The sequence below is a fragment of the Podarcis vaucheri genome, assembly GCF_965113315.1.
Source record: "Podarcis vaucheri genome assembly, chromosome: 4".
Lineage (NCBI taxonomy): Eukaryota > Metazoa > Chordata > Lepidosauria > Squamata > Lacertidae > Podarcis > Podarcis vaucheri.
In genome coordinates this window covers 49,873,993-49,888,585 of record NC_138762.1, presented here as the reverse complement: position 1 = coordinate 49,888,585, position 14,593 = coordinate 49,873,993, and the positions used below count along the sequence as shown (strand labels likewise).

Here is a 14,593-nt window from a genome sequence, read left to right as displayed (position 1 = left end):
TGGAGATGCCAGGGATTCAGCCTAGGAATTCTTGGATGCAAAGCAATTGCTCGCCCACTGAGCTGCACAACCCAGAACTATTGATGCAGCCTAAGGCTTTCAGTGGCTACTAGCCATGATGGCTACCTAGCATGTCCGCTATCAAGGTAATATGCCTCTGAATAGCAGTTCCTGGGAATCACAAGTGGGAAGAGTACAGTCCTGCTTGGAGGCCTCCCTTGGGCATTTGGTTGATCCCCATGAGAACAGAATGCTGGTCTAGATGGGCTTTGGTCTGATTCAGAAGGGATCGTCTTATGTTCTTAAATATCCATCTGGCTTCTAGTATTGATGTGTGTGTTCTAAGGCTATGATACAATATTCACATGCCTGGGAGTAAGTCCCATTGAACTCAATTAGACGTACAGCTGAGTAGATATTATAGGTATCCTTATATGATTCTTTAACAAATCCATTATCCATGGATAATATCAACTCCTAAATCGAACTTTAGCAGAAGAGCAGTGTTTCTTTTGGCTTTGCATCTATGGGTTACTTCCTTTGACATAAACTATAAATAAGAGTTCCATTTATTATGCCCTGCAGGCCGGACACTCTATATAACTGTAACCACACTAGCTGCTTTTTGTAGTCTGAATCTAACACACCAGGCTATATTAAAAACAAACTTCATTTTCTTAATTTCTTCCATAAGCCCTTGCCTTTCACCTTCTCATCTCTTTTCCTTCCACAGTTTGCAGTTGTTTTTTAAATGAAGCTTCCTTCTGCTTTCATGGGAATTTCTCTCATAACACACCAATACACCAAAATCCTTTTCTAGCAGAAATATCTTCCAGAAATACATTTGTGATGAAGGTGTGTGTGTGTTTACACACAGATTTTTGCAGGAATGTAGCCCATTCTGGAGCCACTACATAGAGGAAAAGGAAATATATTTTGGAATAATGAAAACTAGATTGCTGTTAGTTGTCTCCTGAGAAATTTCATTCTTTTGAAGACAATTTCACATTATTCCAAAAAGATCTCTTTACGCCAAAGGAACATCTTGGGAAGTGTAGTCATCATAGTCACTACAGAAGAACCTAAAGAATAAGCATGTAAGCAACAGGTCTAGGGCTGTAAAACACAACATGCATTGTATAGTAAGGAAATAACCTGTATCATTAGAGCACAGCGCTATTCTTCCAAGATCAGCCAGATGATACACAGTATCTCTCACATTCTGTCTGAGAACTGATGTCTGTGAGGTCTTACTGCTGTTTTCAGTTGCAGTGACTGAAATTTCTTTGGACCACTAGATGGCAGTCACTTCAACTTAATATAAACCCAAATGGTTGCCACATGTGAAGAAAACAATGGTATTCTTTGTGTTTGAAACTGTAGCAAGACAAAATTGATTTTAACCTTCAGAACTGTTTCTGGAGCATGACTAGCTAATGTAGATCAAGCTATGCACTCATAGCTAACCTTAAATCAAGCATGTGGTACATTTATAGTATTTTATTTTATTTTATTGAATATTAATGAGTTACAGTTTCAACTACATATGGAAATATTTCATCAGCACAATGGGTCCGTGAACCTTGAATGTGACACATCCCAGCCTACAGACATCAATTCAAGACTTCTGTGATGACGCCAAAATTTAAAACATATGAGAATTGACAAAATTAGATGTATATTGCATACTCATCATGGTTATGAAAACTAATATCAGCATATCCAAAATAACAGCTATAAACATCAGCAAGCCGAAAGATATGGTATGCATATAGCACTTGTATGTGCCTTTATGAATGCAGTGGTACCTCTGGATATGAACGGGATCTGTTCCGGAGCCCCGTTCGCATCCTAAAGCGAACGCAGCCCGCATCTGCACATCTCTGCAGATGCGTGTGACATCATTTTGAGTGTCTGCACATGCGCAAGCTGCAAAACCCGGAAGTAACGCGCTCTGTTACTTCCAGGTCTCCGCGGAGCGCAACCCGAAAATGCTCAACCCGAAGCTACCTCAACCAAAGGTATGACTGTACTACCATAACTACATGTAAACTAGCCCATGATAGGGTCACTGCCAGAGCTGTGTAGGGCTTCACAGACCAAAACTAACACCTAAAAATTGGCTTGGTAGCTAACCAGCAGCCAAATCTGGCTCAGACTTGTTTTTATATTTTGTATTCTGCCTTGTTATATTTTGTATGCAAGTTTGGCTTATAAATTCCTAAATAATTAAGTATATACAAGACCCTCCAACTGTCCCTATTTTCCAGGGATGTCCCTGTTTTAGAGAAGCCATCCTGATTTCTGATTTGATCTCAGAATGTCTCACTTTTCCTTAGGATGTCCCTATTTTCACTGGATAAATGTTGGAGGGCATGGAGTTATCCGACCCCTGAGCCATCTGAAGGCAATCCTGTATAGGGAAGTTTTTTAATGTTTAATGTTTTTATAGATGTTTGAAGTTGCCCAGAGTGGCTGGGGCAATCCAGTAAGATGTATGGGGTGTAAACAGTAAAATTATTATCATGAAATGGGACATCCCTATTTTCATTGGATAAATGTTGGAGGGTATGAAATGCTATTAGGCCCGATTCCTAGACCACCAAAACCACTGGGCTCTGTTTGCTGGTGCCACATCACAGATATGGTCTGAAGGCACAGGAGGCCACCATCTCCTTGAAGCTAAGCAGGTTTGCATGTGGTCAATGCCCGGATGCACGACTGTCTGGGAAAGATTTGTACACCAGCTTGGGTACAAGATGAATGAAAGGTGGGATTAAAAAATGCAAACAGACAAACAAACAAACAAAAGTTCTGGGTCTGCTCTTAGCTCCCTTTTCTTACACAGCAGGCTTCACTTCCAGACTCCAGTCTGATACCAGAATAGTTGATCTCAATAACTAGATAGCTTAGCAAGAAGGCCAGAGATCATGAGAGGCTTCCCCATTAGCAGGCCCTTCACTGTGCAATCTAAGAAGCCCACTGAATGTGACTTGCCTGAGGACAACATAGTGTGAAGTTGCCACCGCTCCACATATACTTTTACTGTATTTACAGTTTAAAATAAAGGTATTATGAGCTTACCTCCAGTTTCTGAAATGGCAGAAATCTAGCTCTTTTAAAAAATGTCTTCAAGGCACCCAGACATCTAAAGAAGTGAAATGAATTCAGGTAAGCAGTCACCAAATAACTCATTCAGCAGACTTCTGTGAATATAATCCAGCGCTTCATTGTAAAACAACGTATTTAATGTGCTTTGATATTTTAATAGGAAATCAAGACTTTGTTATGATTTAAGTCTACGTGGTAGCTAGTAGCACACCTGAAGGCAAGTTAGGACCAGTCCTCCTTTGGGACATGGGTCGCTGGCTTATGGATTGTTCTGCTTAAAATTATTATGTGCTTCTGCAAACTTTGTATATACTCCAAATCTGCTGCATGTAGATGCTGCTGTTTGGGTTACATAAGAGTGGAACCACGAGTGAAGGTCAAAAATATAAGGTTGGGGAATGGCCTGTGGGGACATGCAAGCAGGCTTTTTTACTGGTGGCACCAGTGTTGTGGAAAGTACCTCCTGCTGACATGAGAGGACCCATCTGAACTGGCAACCCCCTCGCTTTCCCTTGACCTCTTGACCCAAGTCTCCTTTTAAAATTTCTGTGCTGTTTCTAAGGGAATTGTTTCATTGCATATTTTTTTATGGATGCTTACATTTTAATGTTTTAATTGGACTATTTTAATGTATTTTAATTAAGTTCTCATTTTAACTATTCTGTATTGTTACCAATGTCATACAATTGGCATTCATGTTTTGGAAACTTCTTAGAAGTCATCTTGGCATTAAGCAGTATTTTAAATTAATTCTTTAATAAACACGTATGCACCTGGCTCCTCATCCAGTTATGTATGTATGGCATGAAAGACTGCTTCTGTGTGTGCTGTGATTCCTACTTGGATCAGCGTGAACATGCAGATAATGTGTGGAAGGAGGACTAGACACAGATGTATACAGTTTGTGATATACAAGCCAAAAACTTACAGCTGAAGTTCTTTAAGTATACAGCTATGAACTTCCTTAAGATAAAATATTACTTGAAAGTAATACCAATGGAAAACAAATGCTTTTTGCAATTTAGAATTTCAAATTTTAACCTAAGAAGGATGTGAACTGAAAACGAGTAAGCCCTGTGGTGAATTAACACTAAATTTAAGTCTGATTTCATCCATCATTTTACATGGGGTGAGGAGGAGCTGAAAAGTAAGTCCTTAGCAGGAAAAGGAGCCGTGGAGATGCTGACAGGCTGGAGTGCACTGGCCATGCCATAGCAACACCTCTGTCATGGATTGGCTAAGCTTCAATATTGTACTGTGCTTGAGTCAGAGAACCTTCCAGTTCTATCTGGCTGAGCTACAATGATGGCATGAAATGCTTATGAAGTTTATAACTATATTTGGCATTAGATGTGTTTTTGCAATTCACCTTAACAACAACAGCAACAAACCAGTAGGTGTAGCCATGCCTGATTGGGACTATTGCAGGAAAGGTTGGCTTCCCTGCTTGCCACAGTCTCAACAAAAATCCCCTCTCCTGCCATTTGCTCCCATTGGGATTTTCAGTGGGGTCATGGTGAGGAAGGAAAGGGTTAAACCACTTGCCATCTTCCAAAGTCCCTACACCTATTTTGTTTGTTCTCTATCAAACAATCATGTTAAATGCAAAGAAGAAAAGCACGGAATGTAGTGCATAGTTTGACCCAAAGTTATTACAATGTTTGCAGTTCAGGGACTCAGCTATATAGCCACAAATAAAATGTTTTAAGTGCAATATACAATGTGACACTAGATGGAGATGGTGAGCCTTATGGAAAATTCAGTGTATTTTTTTTAAAAAAAAAACATTTTCAGAACGGTTTTTATATGTGTGTAGTTTCCACCCAGCTCAGCTTCAGTGAAGGAAAATAAAGTCATCAGTTTTGCTACTACAGGGATGGGGAAGCAGTGACCTTCCAGTGGTTGTTGGGCTTATACTTGTTCCAGCAAGTATGACCAAGGTCAGGCATTATAGGATTTAACCTTGCCCTAAAGAAATGACAGGAGTTGGCTGTACTTTAGAAAGAAAGCCCAGGATGGAGCATGGGAGCAAGTGATACATGGGCTGAGAAACAAGAACCTGAAGAGAGAATAACCGAAAGAGAAGGAAGGGAGACACAAAATGGATAAAAATGAGATCTGTAGAAGCCTTGTAGCACTTAAGGTCAGAGAGGTGGTATGAGGACAGCCAAAACAGTGATCAGGTGGCTAGCTGAGAGGCTGACTAAGCGAAATGTGGAAAGGTAAAGACTTGAGGAAGGGACAAATGTGGTAGGGACAAAGAAATAAGGGAGCTGGTGAAAAAGTAGGTCTGGGCTAAAACCTCAGATTGTTGGTATGGACATGAAGGAAGAGGAAAGATAAATGAATAGTGTACGCTTATGTATGTTGACTCACAAGTAAATTCAGTCGAGTAATGAGGCTTCCTCCTAGGTAACTGGAGATAGGATTGCACCCTAAGGGAGGTTTGAAGGACTTGGGGACAGAAGGCAAAGGAGCCTAGGATTAGTAGATCCAGAAAGAGACATGGCTGCTGTATAAAAGGGGAATCCAGCCAACTGAAAGACCTCTGTTGCCTCTGCAACCCTGTGATCTGACAACCCTAAGAGGGAAACAAAAACTAAGACTGGAGGAAGGGGTAGATTATACATATTTGATTTTCAACATTTGATTTCAACAGCTAATTGTCAGACTTGTAGTTATAAAAAAATATTCTTGAATCTTCAGACAAAATCCTCCTCCTGTCATTATTTTTCTCGCTATGCATATTTTTTCCTAGGCTTCCTAAATTTTCTTTTCTCCTATTTTCAACAGTCAAAATGTAATCCTCTGTGTGCCTTCTTAGGAGGAAGCCCAATTGAGTTCAGTGGGACTCTGAAGCAAGCAAGTATAGGAATGCAGCCTCTTGCTCCTGAACTTTCTCAGCCACTGTCTGTTCCACTTGGGGGGCTCAGAGAACAATGGGCCAAGGAATTAATATGATGCAATGAAAACTAATGATTAAAGCTCATAGACAATACAGAAAATCAATGGTCAAGATTAATAACAAAAATATAAAATTAATATCTACTGAAAAATGTGGGGGTGGATCAAACTAGAAGAATCCCGAGCAAATTTACATACAATTGATTGAAACAATGATTACATGATGATAATTAGAAATGGCCCTGTCAGTCTATTTTTTGCCTGTATCTTTTTCACATATGTTCATTCATTAAGTTTTCCATCCCATTTCTGTACTGATATTTTCTGCATGAAATTAGTATGTAAATACACATATATTTTTCTTTTATTAAAAATACATATTGAAACACATATTGTTTTGACTTTACACAATTCAAAACATATTTTCTTCTAAAATATTTTTAATGCAACTTGGCATTTTTTTTGAGCCAAGAATTCACAGAATTTGGAGATCTGTGAAATCTGAAGAATAACTACATTCCAATCCCCATGTTGTTCCAGGTGGACATTATCTGGGAGATCCAGGAGGAGGTGGTAAGGATCAGAAATTCAGTTCCTCAAGCATCCAATTTATTTATTCCTCCTTATTGTACTACTAAGTACAATGCTACTAAGTCCATCAGTTGTGATTATGTGGCAAACCAAGTCATTCTTTTGGAGTATGCTCTACACTTTGTTGTGTGCCAAGACTGGGGAGTAATAGACTAGTTGCCTTGACAACAGGGGTACATTCCCTTTTTATTGTGAAAATTGACATTAGATTTTTACTGAGCCCTAATTCAAATTATAGTAGGAATTTAAATGTACACCAGTAAGTAGTAATAAATGTATGTAAGGCATTAATGGAAAAATCAGCCAAAGTCATTGTCAAGATGTCAATGGACTCAGAATTCTGATCAGACTCCAACTAGTCCTTGCTTTCGGGGGGGGGGGAACAAATGAGCCAAAAAGATTATTATATTACTTTTTGACCTGATTAAGTGCCCAAGAGGTATTCTGACATGACATTCTTTAACATGATATTTTGTTTTATGGGCCCTACAGTTATCATTTCAGAATGAACTTTAGCTTGAAATAGTCTGCACTGACACAAGTATCAGCTTCTGCTATACAACATCATGTTCAAAATAAGTATAAGCATCACTAAACTGACATAATGACGTCACATAAATATGATTTTCCCACATCGAAATAACACAAGTTCCCATTTGACAGTTTAAGAGAACTTGTAATTTTTTTTAAAAAATAAGTCACTTAATCAGAGAAAGCCAGTGTGGGCAGGTTAAAGATGGCAGACACAACTTTGAACAGCATTCAGGAAGTATAAAAAGGTAAAGGTAAAGGTAAAGGTAAAGGGACCCCTGACCATTAGGTCCAGTCGTGACCGACTCTGTGGTTGCGCGCTCATCTCGCTCTATAGGCCTAGGGAGCCAGCATTTGTCCGCAGACAGCTTCCGGTTCATGTGGCCAGCATGACTAAGCCGCTTCTGGCGAACCAGAGCAGCACACGGAAATGCCGTTTACCTTCCTGCCGGAGCGGTAGCTATTTATCTACTTGCACTTGACGTGCTTTCAAACTGTAGGTTGGCAGGAGCAGGGACCGAACGAGAGCTCAACCCATCGTGGGGATTCGAACTGCTGACCTTCTGATCGGCAAGTCCTAGGCACTGTGGTTTAACCCACAGCACCACTCTGCATGGTTAGCAGGACTATGCAAATAAGCTAAATCAATGGGTTCCACAGATCTGGAAAGGGACCGTCAATAAGCCTCCCTAAAGTCAGAATCACAATGTTAATGGGTGTAGGATTCCAAGCAGGTTCCAAATCATTCTTACTTCATAATAATGAGTTCAGGAAAGACAACAAGTTGAAGGGGGGGGGAATATACTTTTTTACATGTAGTTCTGATAAGATGGCAGCGTTATCTGAAAAGTGTTGTTCTGGCTCAATAAGGCAGGGAAGGCACTTTCAACATTTCCAGCTTTTGCTTGTTTGTTTAAATAATTATAATTAAAATTATACCCCGCCCACTCTGGGTGGCTCCCAACCAAATATTAAAAACACAATACTGCATTAAACATTAAAAACTTCCCTAAATATTGCCTTCAGATGTCTTTTAAAAATAAGATAATTGCTTATTGCCTTCACATCTGATGGGAGGGTGTTCCACGGGGCAGGCGCCACTACCAAGAAGGCCCTCTGAACAGTGACAACTTTTGCCCAACAACACAAATATTCTAAAAAGGGTTTGTTTAATTTAAAATATTGTCATTAAAATAGGAAATCATTGCTTCCAAATCATTAGTGCAGGAAAATTGCTGATGGCTGTGTTTTTTGTTTGTTTGTTTTCAGAATTCTCTTGCATTAATAACAGCTGCCTTAGGTTTGGCAAAAAGAAGTGTGCTATAGGTATTTTTAAACAAATAAAAAAAAATGATGATTTTCAGCAAAGAGTGTAGTGTCCAGGTTCCACAAGACGGTGCACCAAAGCTACTGTGAAATCTCTCACTAAGAGACATAGGGGAAGGGAATCCTGGTCAAGACATGTAGCCTCTCATAGCCTTACCCTCCATCAATTTGTCTAACCTGTTTTTAAAGCCAGCCAAGTTGGTGGCCATAACTACATCTTGTGGGAACAAATTTCATGGTTTGTACTGTACGAAGGACCTCCTTTGTGTGCCCCAAATCTTCCAACGTTCAACAGTCCTGGGTTCCAATATTATGAGGGAGGAAAACTTTCCTCAATTCACTTCTCTACATTATGCATTATCATTCCTTTCCCCAAGCTCACCCTTTAAAAAAAATTTAAAAATCCTCATAAAAAGAGTTACTCCAGTCATTTTGGGTGCCCTTTTCTGAAGCTTTTCCAGTTCCACACTGTCCTTTTTGAGATGAACTGACTGGAACTGTACTTAGTAGTCCAAGTGTGGCCATACCACAGATTTATAAAACATTATTATATTGGCATATGATGGAGGCCTCCTGATCTCCCTAATTTGTATTCTATTGCTCCCAGTCTACTACCAATGACAAAGGATAGTTGATGAGTTTACTGTCCAATCATACATCATCATAAGGATAGAGTGTTACCAGCTGTCATACACAAAGGCAAGTAACAGAAACCCCATCCGCATGTAATTGCAGAATCTGTCTATTATCGTTGAGGATTCTTAGAGAACAGGTAAGGTCCCTACAGACTGGAAGTGTGCAAATATTGTCCCCATCTTCAAAAGGGGGGGAAAGACTACCCAGGCAACTACCGACTTGTGAGCTTGACACCAATACCAAGAAATGTCCTAGAGCAGATAATGAAAGGTCAGTCCTTGAGCACTTAGAAAAAGATGCTGTGATTACTAAGACCCAGCATGGCTTTCTCAAAAACAAGTCATGCCAGATGAATCTCATTTCTTTTTTTCTTTTTCTTTTTGATAGTTACTATTTTGTGGATCAGGAGAAAGCAGTGAACATAGTATATCTTGAGTTCAGTAAGATTGTTGACAAAGTTCCCCATGATTGCCTTGTAGAAGCTGAAGGAGATGTGATAGTCATCTTCCAATATCTAAAGAGCTGTCATATGAAGGATGGAGCAAGCTTGTTTCCTCCTGCTCCATCCTCCAGGCTAGGATCTTCAAGTTACAAGAAAGGAGATTCCGACTAAACATCAGGAAGAACTTTCTGACAGTAAGAACTGTTCAGTAGTGGAACAGACTTCCATAAGAGGTGGTGAATTCGCCTTCCTTGGAGGTTTTTAAGCAAAGCTTGGATGACAATCTGTCATGTATAATCTAGTTGAGATTCCTGCATTGCCAACTAGATGACCCTGGGGTATCAACTCTACAAATCTATGATTCTATGATGCTAAGTACAATTTAATAAATAAACACTTTGTACCATTAATGTGCCTACTTGTTTTTGACTTGGTTCTAACTTGGTTGCTAAGCATGCTTAACAAAAAAAAGTAAATAATATAGTGATAGAAACTAGGTCAAGTGGGTTCTCTAGAAAGAAATGTGGTGCTGCGGGATACTCAGCCATGAACACTGCTTTACGGGCTTGAGGGCAGGCAGCTCTGTTGTCAGGGAAGAACTCATAGGACTTTTAAGACCTAAGCATTTTTCCAAACAATGTGGCCAAACTAGAAAGGTGCTGCTACTGTTTCTACATTACAAAAAGAAGTGCAAAAACTGAAAGATTAAGGCTGAAATCTTAGGCATACTTGCCAGGAACTCCTCTCTCTTTGGCTACTATAGACTTTCACTGAAGACTAGTTTTCATCACTTGTTTCTCTCTACAACTACTCTGCAGTTCACGGAATGTTAGTTCATATTCAACTCTTAAAAGTAGAAGTCCTTTCAGACTTTTCTTGATGTGGTAATCTTCTAGGGTACCTCTCCTACCTTTTCCTCATTGCTGGCTGGAGATAATAATAGTTCCCATTTTTGAGAGGAGCTGAAAACTAGAGAAAGCATGCCAATGGTTGCTAGGGATCCACTAACACTTCCAAATTGTTTCCAGAAACTGAGAGCCCAAGTACATCCCTCTTCTAACAGCAAACTTAAGGGGTGAGTGCCAGAAGGATTGAATCCAAATTAGGGTGTCAAAGAAACAAGAGGGAAGTATCAGCAGGTTTCCACCCCAAGGTTTCCAGAACTACAAAAATATTTTAAGAAGAAAAAGTTCTAGGAACAAATCCCCTTAAAACTGTGAAATAGGAACTGAACATGTTAAGCAACCATAAAATGTTGAGAAAATGGGGGGGGGCAAGCTAGGAGAGTAAAATGCCCTGCTTGAGCCCTTGCATTTTAGTAGTCTAAAGGTGGGCATAGCTAGCTGGAACCTTGAACAGGAGCATTCAGGTTAGGGAGGTGATGATGTGCTGCAGCACAGAGCCCCCTTATAATACACTAGCAGTGTGAGACATAGCCAGGTTCTGATAGCTGAGACTTCTGGTCCAACTACACATTTAAAGCAGTATCATACCACTTTAAACTGTCATACCTCTCCCCACAAAATCCCAGGAAGTGTAGTTTGTTAAGGATGCTGAGAGTCGTAAGGAAGCCTCTATTCCCCCCGCAGAGCGACAATTCAGAGAGTTCCCTGGGAAGAATTATTGACTGTATAACCTCTAAGGGAACTGTAGACCTGTGAGGGGAATATGGGTCTCCTAACATTGCTCAGCACAAACAAACCACAGTTCCCAGGATTCCTTGGAGTAAGCTATAACTGCTTAAAGCAGTATGACACTGCTTTAACTGTTTAGTGCAAACAGGTCCTCTGAATGAAATTTACCCTTTGTCACCTTGTTCAGCAAATTCCACCTAATATCAAACCATGAAAGTGTAATATGTAGCTAGGCTATGTGTTAAGATTACATATTTTGAGACAAAATTTTAAATCTGTACACTGCAATATACCTCATTCTTCACCTACCCTAGGGCACATTAATTGGCCAATTACAATTCATTAATATGAAGCTTGGAGATCACTGCGCCCACATCATTCTACGACACTGTTGATCTAACTTCCCTTATAACACATTGATATAAACAATGAAGCTACTCTATGGATCAGAGATATCAATATCTGGAGGATATAGTATGGCAGAAGAGTGTGGGTGGATTGAAAGAGTATACGCAGCACAAGTAGTCCCATACACATAAATATCCTCATGTCCTCCAATGACTCAAAAGTTTTAAGAATGTATATAATATTTTTTTGGGGGGGATCATGTTTATGGTTTGAGTCTTGCTAAAAGTTATAATATGTATATGCACTACAATACTAAATCACTGCTCAACATTATAGCATCACCAGGGTCTGTCTTTTTTTTAAAAAAAGAAAATGAAGCCCTGTTCTTAAAGCAAACACAACACAGATCATATAAACCTTGCATTTGGCTGCATACAAATTAGTTTTTTAAAAATATCTACAGGTAATATACTTCACATGCAGTCTTTGGGCTAAAGATTCTTTATTTGGAACTAATAAATACAACCATATAAGGCTTAACAGTAAGCATGGTACATGCATCACTGACAGTAAGCATGTTTTTATGCTTGCAAATATATAGTTATTTGGTGCTGTATTGTGGGGATGAAAAATCAGAAGTATCTCATAAGTCAGTATAAAATTGTTTCAGTTTATTGTTTCTTGATTACATAAGGAATAGAGCATTATCCCACAATTAGTATAATACAGTATATCAGTATCATTAAGTCTCATTAAAAATAAAAACCTCGCTCAAACTGATTAAGTTAAGTTGAATCTGCAGAACCTGAAATCATAAGGCGAACTTAATAATTAATATATATATATATACCATAAATTATCTGATGAACACCAATGGTTCCTTTTTTTAAAGGCAACATGACAATTGTTAACATTTATGTTACACTTAGATTTCTCCTAAGTGTTTGGATATATTTGTTTTGTCCAGTCCACTTACTTCCTCCTATTCCAAATTATATACTAAAAGACTCCCCCTATCCTTGAAAAGCATGGCATTATCATTATTCAACTAACTGTATTGCCATCCCAGCATTCTTACTTTCAAACACACACCATGGAGCTCCCAGTTATAATACTTTATAATGTATCTTGAGAAATGATAGTGTTTTACTAAATATCAATCACTTTAATTTAAATTCTATAATTATGCATTCCATAAAACACTTTCATGAACAAATAACAGCAAAATAATAATGTACATATTCGTACAAACTTTACAGATACTCAATAGAATCTATATTATCCAATATATCCAATCTATATTACCCAATATATTATATATTATCCAACACAAATATTTCCGTATTATAAACATGACCTTACAGGTTTTGGTAACCAAGTCATCTTCCCAGTTGTGTGACTCCACAGAAATAATTAGATGCTTAATTAAAATAATATTTTGCTAACAGTGTTCTAGTACTCTAAATATGTCAGATACCACAAGGGTAAAAAATAGTTAACATTTTAAATGAACATACTGTTATCACTCACACATGTCTGTCCAAAAATATATACCTTATTCTGGAGAAAACAACATTTACATTTTCTATATAAAAAGAAAAACCATTAACTGTAGATTTAAAGCAATTAAAACAATGCTGTATCCATTCTGCAAACCGTTTTAGGAAGATCAAGGTTGACAAAATAAGTAAATAAACTGAAGATGTTTTGGTCAATATGCATTACGAAACTACCCCTGTTCTGAATACAAAAAAAAACAAACTTAAGAATAAAATCCATTCAGAGTGGTAGAGATTAAGTATTTTCATGCTCATCAAACTTATAATAATAGTTTAGATTGAAAGAAAAGCAAAATCTTATTAGGCATTCACTAAAGCTTTCTTAACAAAAGGGCTTGTGGCCCTTTCACACACAAAAAACCCTTAACCCTTGACCTTTTCTCAGTTAACAGAATAAGAACACTGAAAATATTACATATCATATGAATGTTTGTTTTGTACAAACACTCTTCTCCCTCTACTCTTGGGTAAGAAAAAAAGAAGTCCTCTCTTTGAAACAGCACAAGCCTGCTTCTTAAGTCATGTGACTTTTTTTTTTTTTTTTGCTAAGAGCCATGTGCTCGCGTATCATTTTACTCTGAAATATCTATGCGGATTTCAGCTCAACCTGCCTTTGCTTATAATGAATGACATGGGCTGTGAGGGAGCATGAGAACCATCTCTCTTAAAAGCAAGGTTCTCATACTTGGCCTGTAACCATGGAAGCAGATGCTTCTTCCTTCCTTCTTTCTTTTTCTTTCTTTCTTTCATTTTTTTTTTTTTGCCTTACCCCTCCTTACCTCTTTGCAGCCACGAGCTGCTCCCTATTGTTAAAAGAGGTACGCCTTGATTTTTCTCCGTCGTGACCGAACTTGTCTCTTCTTCAAAGGGCAAGATGCTGCAGGTCATCGGTCTAGACTGTTTGTACGGTCCAGAGAACAGCCTTGATGTAACCCTTGCTCTGTCTGTGCCACACCACCAGCCGTGCAACTGCAGACTGTGGGGGGACATTGGAGATCTGTATTTGAAAAGAAGTCCGTCTGATTTTGCCATTGTGCCTTTTCACTCATCGATCGAATGAATATCGAACCTTCTGTCCTTGCATGTGTGAAATAGATAGCTTAGCAAGCAGTTTTGAGCCCAAACCTGTGCAAAGGGCCAAACTGTTTCCTTTACTCCCAAGTAGTGTTCTTCATTAGATATCTGTTTCTCATTTATTTTATCCAGTTACATATTGATGTTATGCTTCTTCTGTACAACCACAATCGTTATTCTCAGGCTACGTCAACCATCACCTTTCTTCTCCTCAGCTTTTAAAGTCATTTTCTTCCACATAGTCATAGTTAAGGTTCACTCCTCAGCACAGTACTTGGATATCGATGATTTAAGGCTGTAAAAACTGAGTGATCATGAGCAGACAAAAGTGTGTTAAAATCACACTGTTGGTGCTTTGATTACTATTACAAGTAATAAAGCTAATTCAATGCAGAAATAAATGAAGCACATCTCACATTCAGAGAGACAAAGTAAGA

General features: G+C 38.6%; 1 protein-coding gene across 19 annotated transcripts in view; it reads right to left on the bottom strand.

The window, feature by feature from the left end:
- LOC309531355 (uncharacterized protein) overlaps window positions 1-14,593 on the bottom strand; it is a 313,524-nt gene that overhangs the window by 152,555 nt on the left and 146,376 nt on the right. For 15 of the 19 annotated variants that reach the window (XR_014219226.1, XR_014219227.1, XR_014219228.1 and 12 more), the window contains one exon: window positions 3,085-3,148. The exons of the other annotated variants lie outside the window; for them this stretch is intronic. The gene's annotated coding sequence lies outside the window, so the exon portion shown is untranslated. The remainder of the gene's footprint in view (window positions 1-3,084; window positions 3,149-14,593) is intronic. 19 annotated transcript variants of the gene reach the window in all.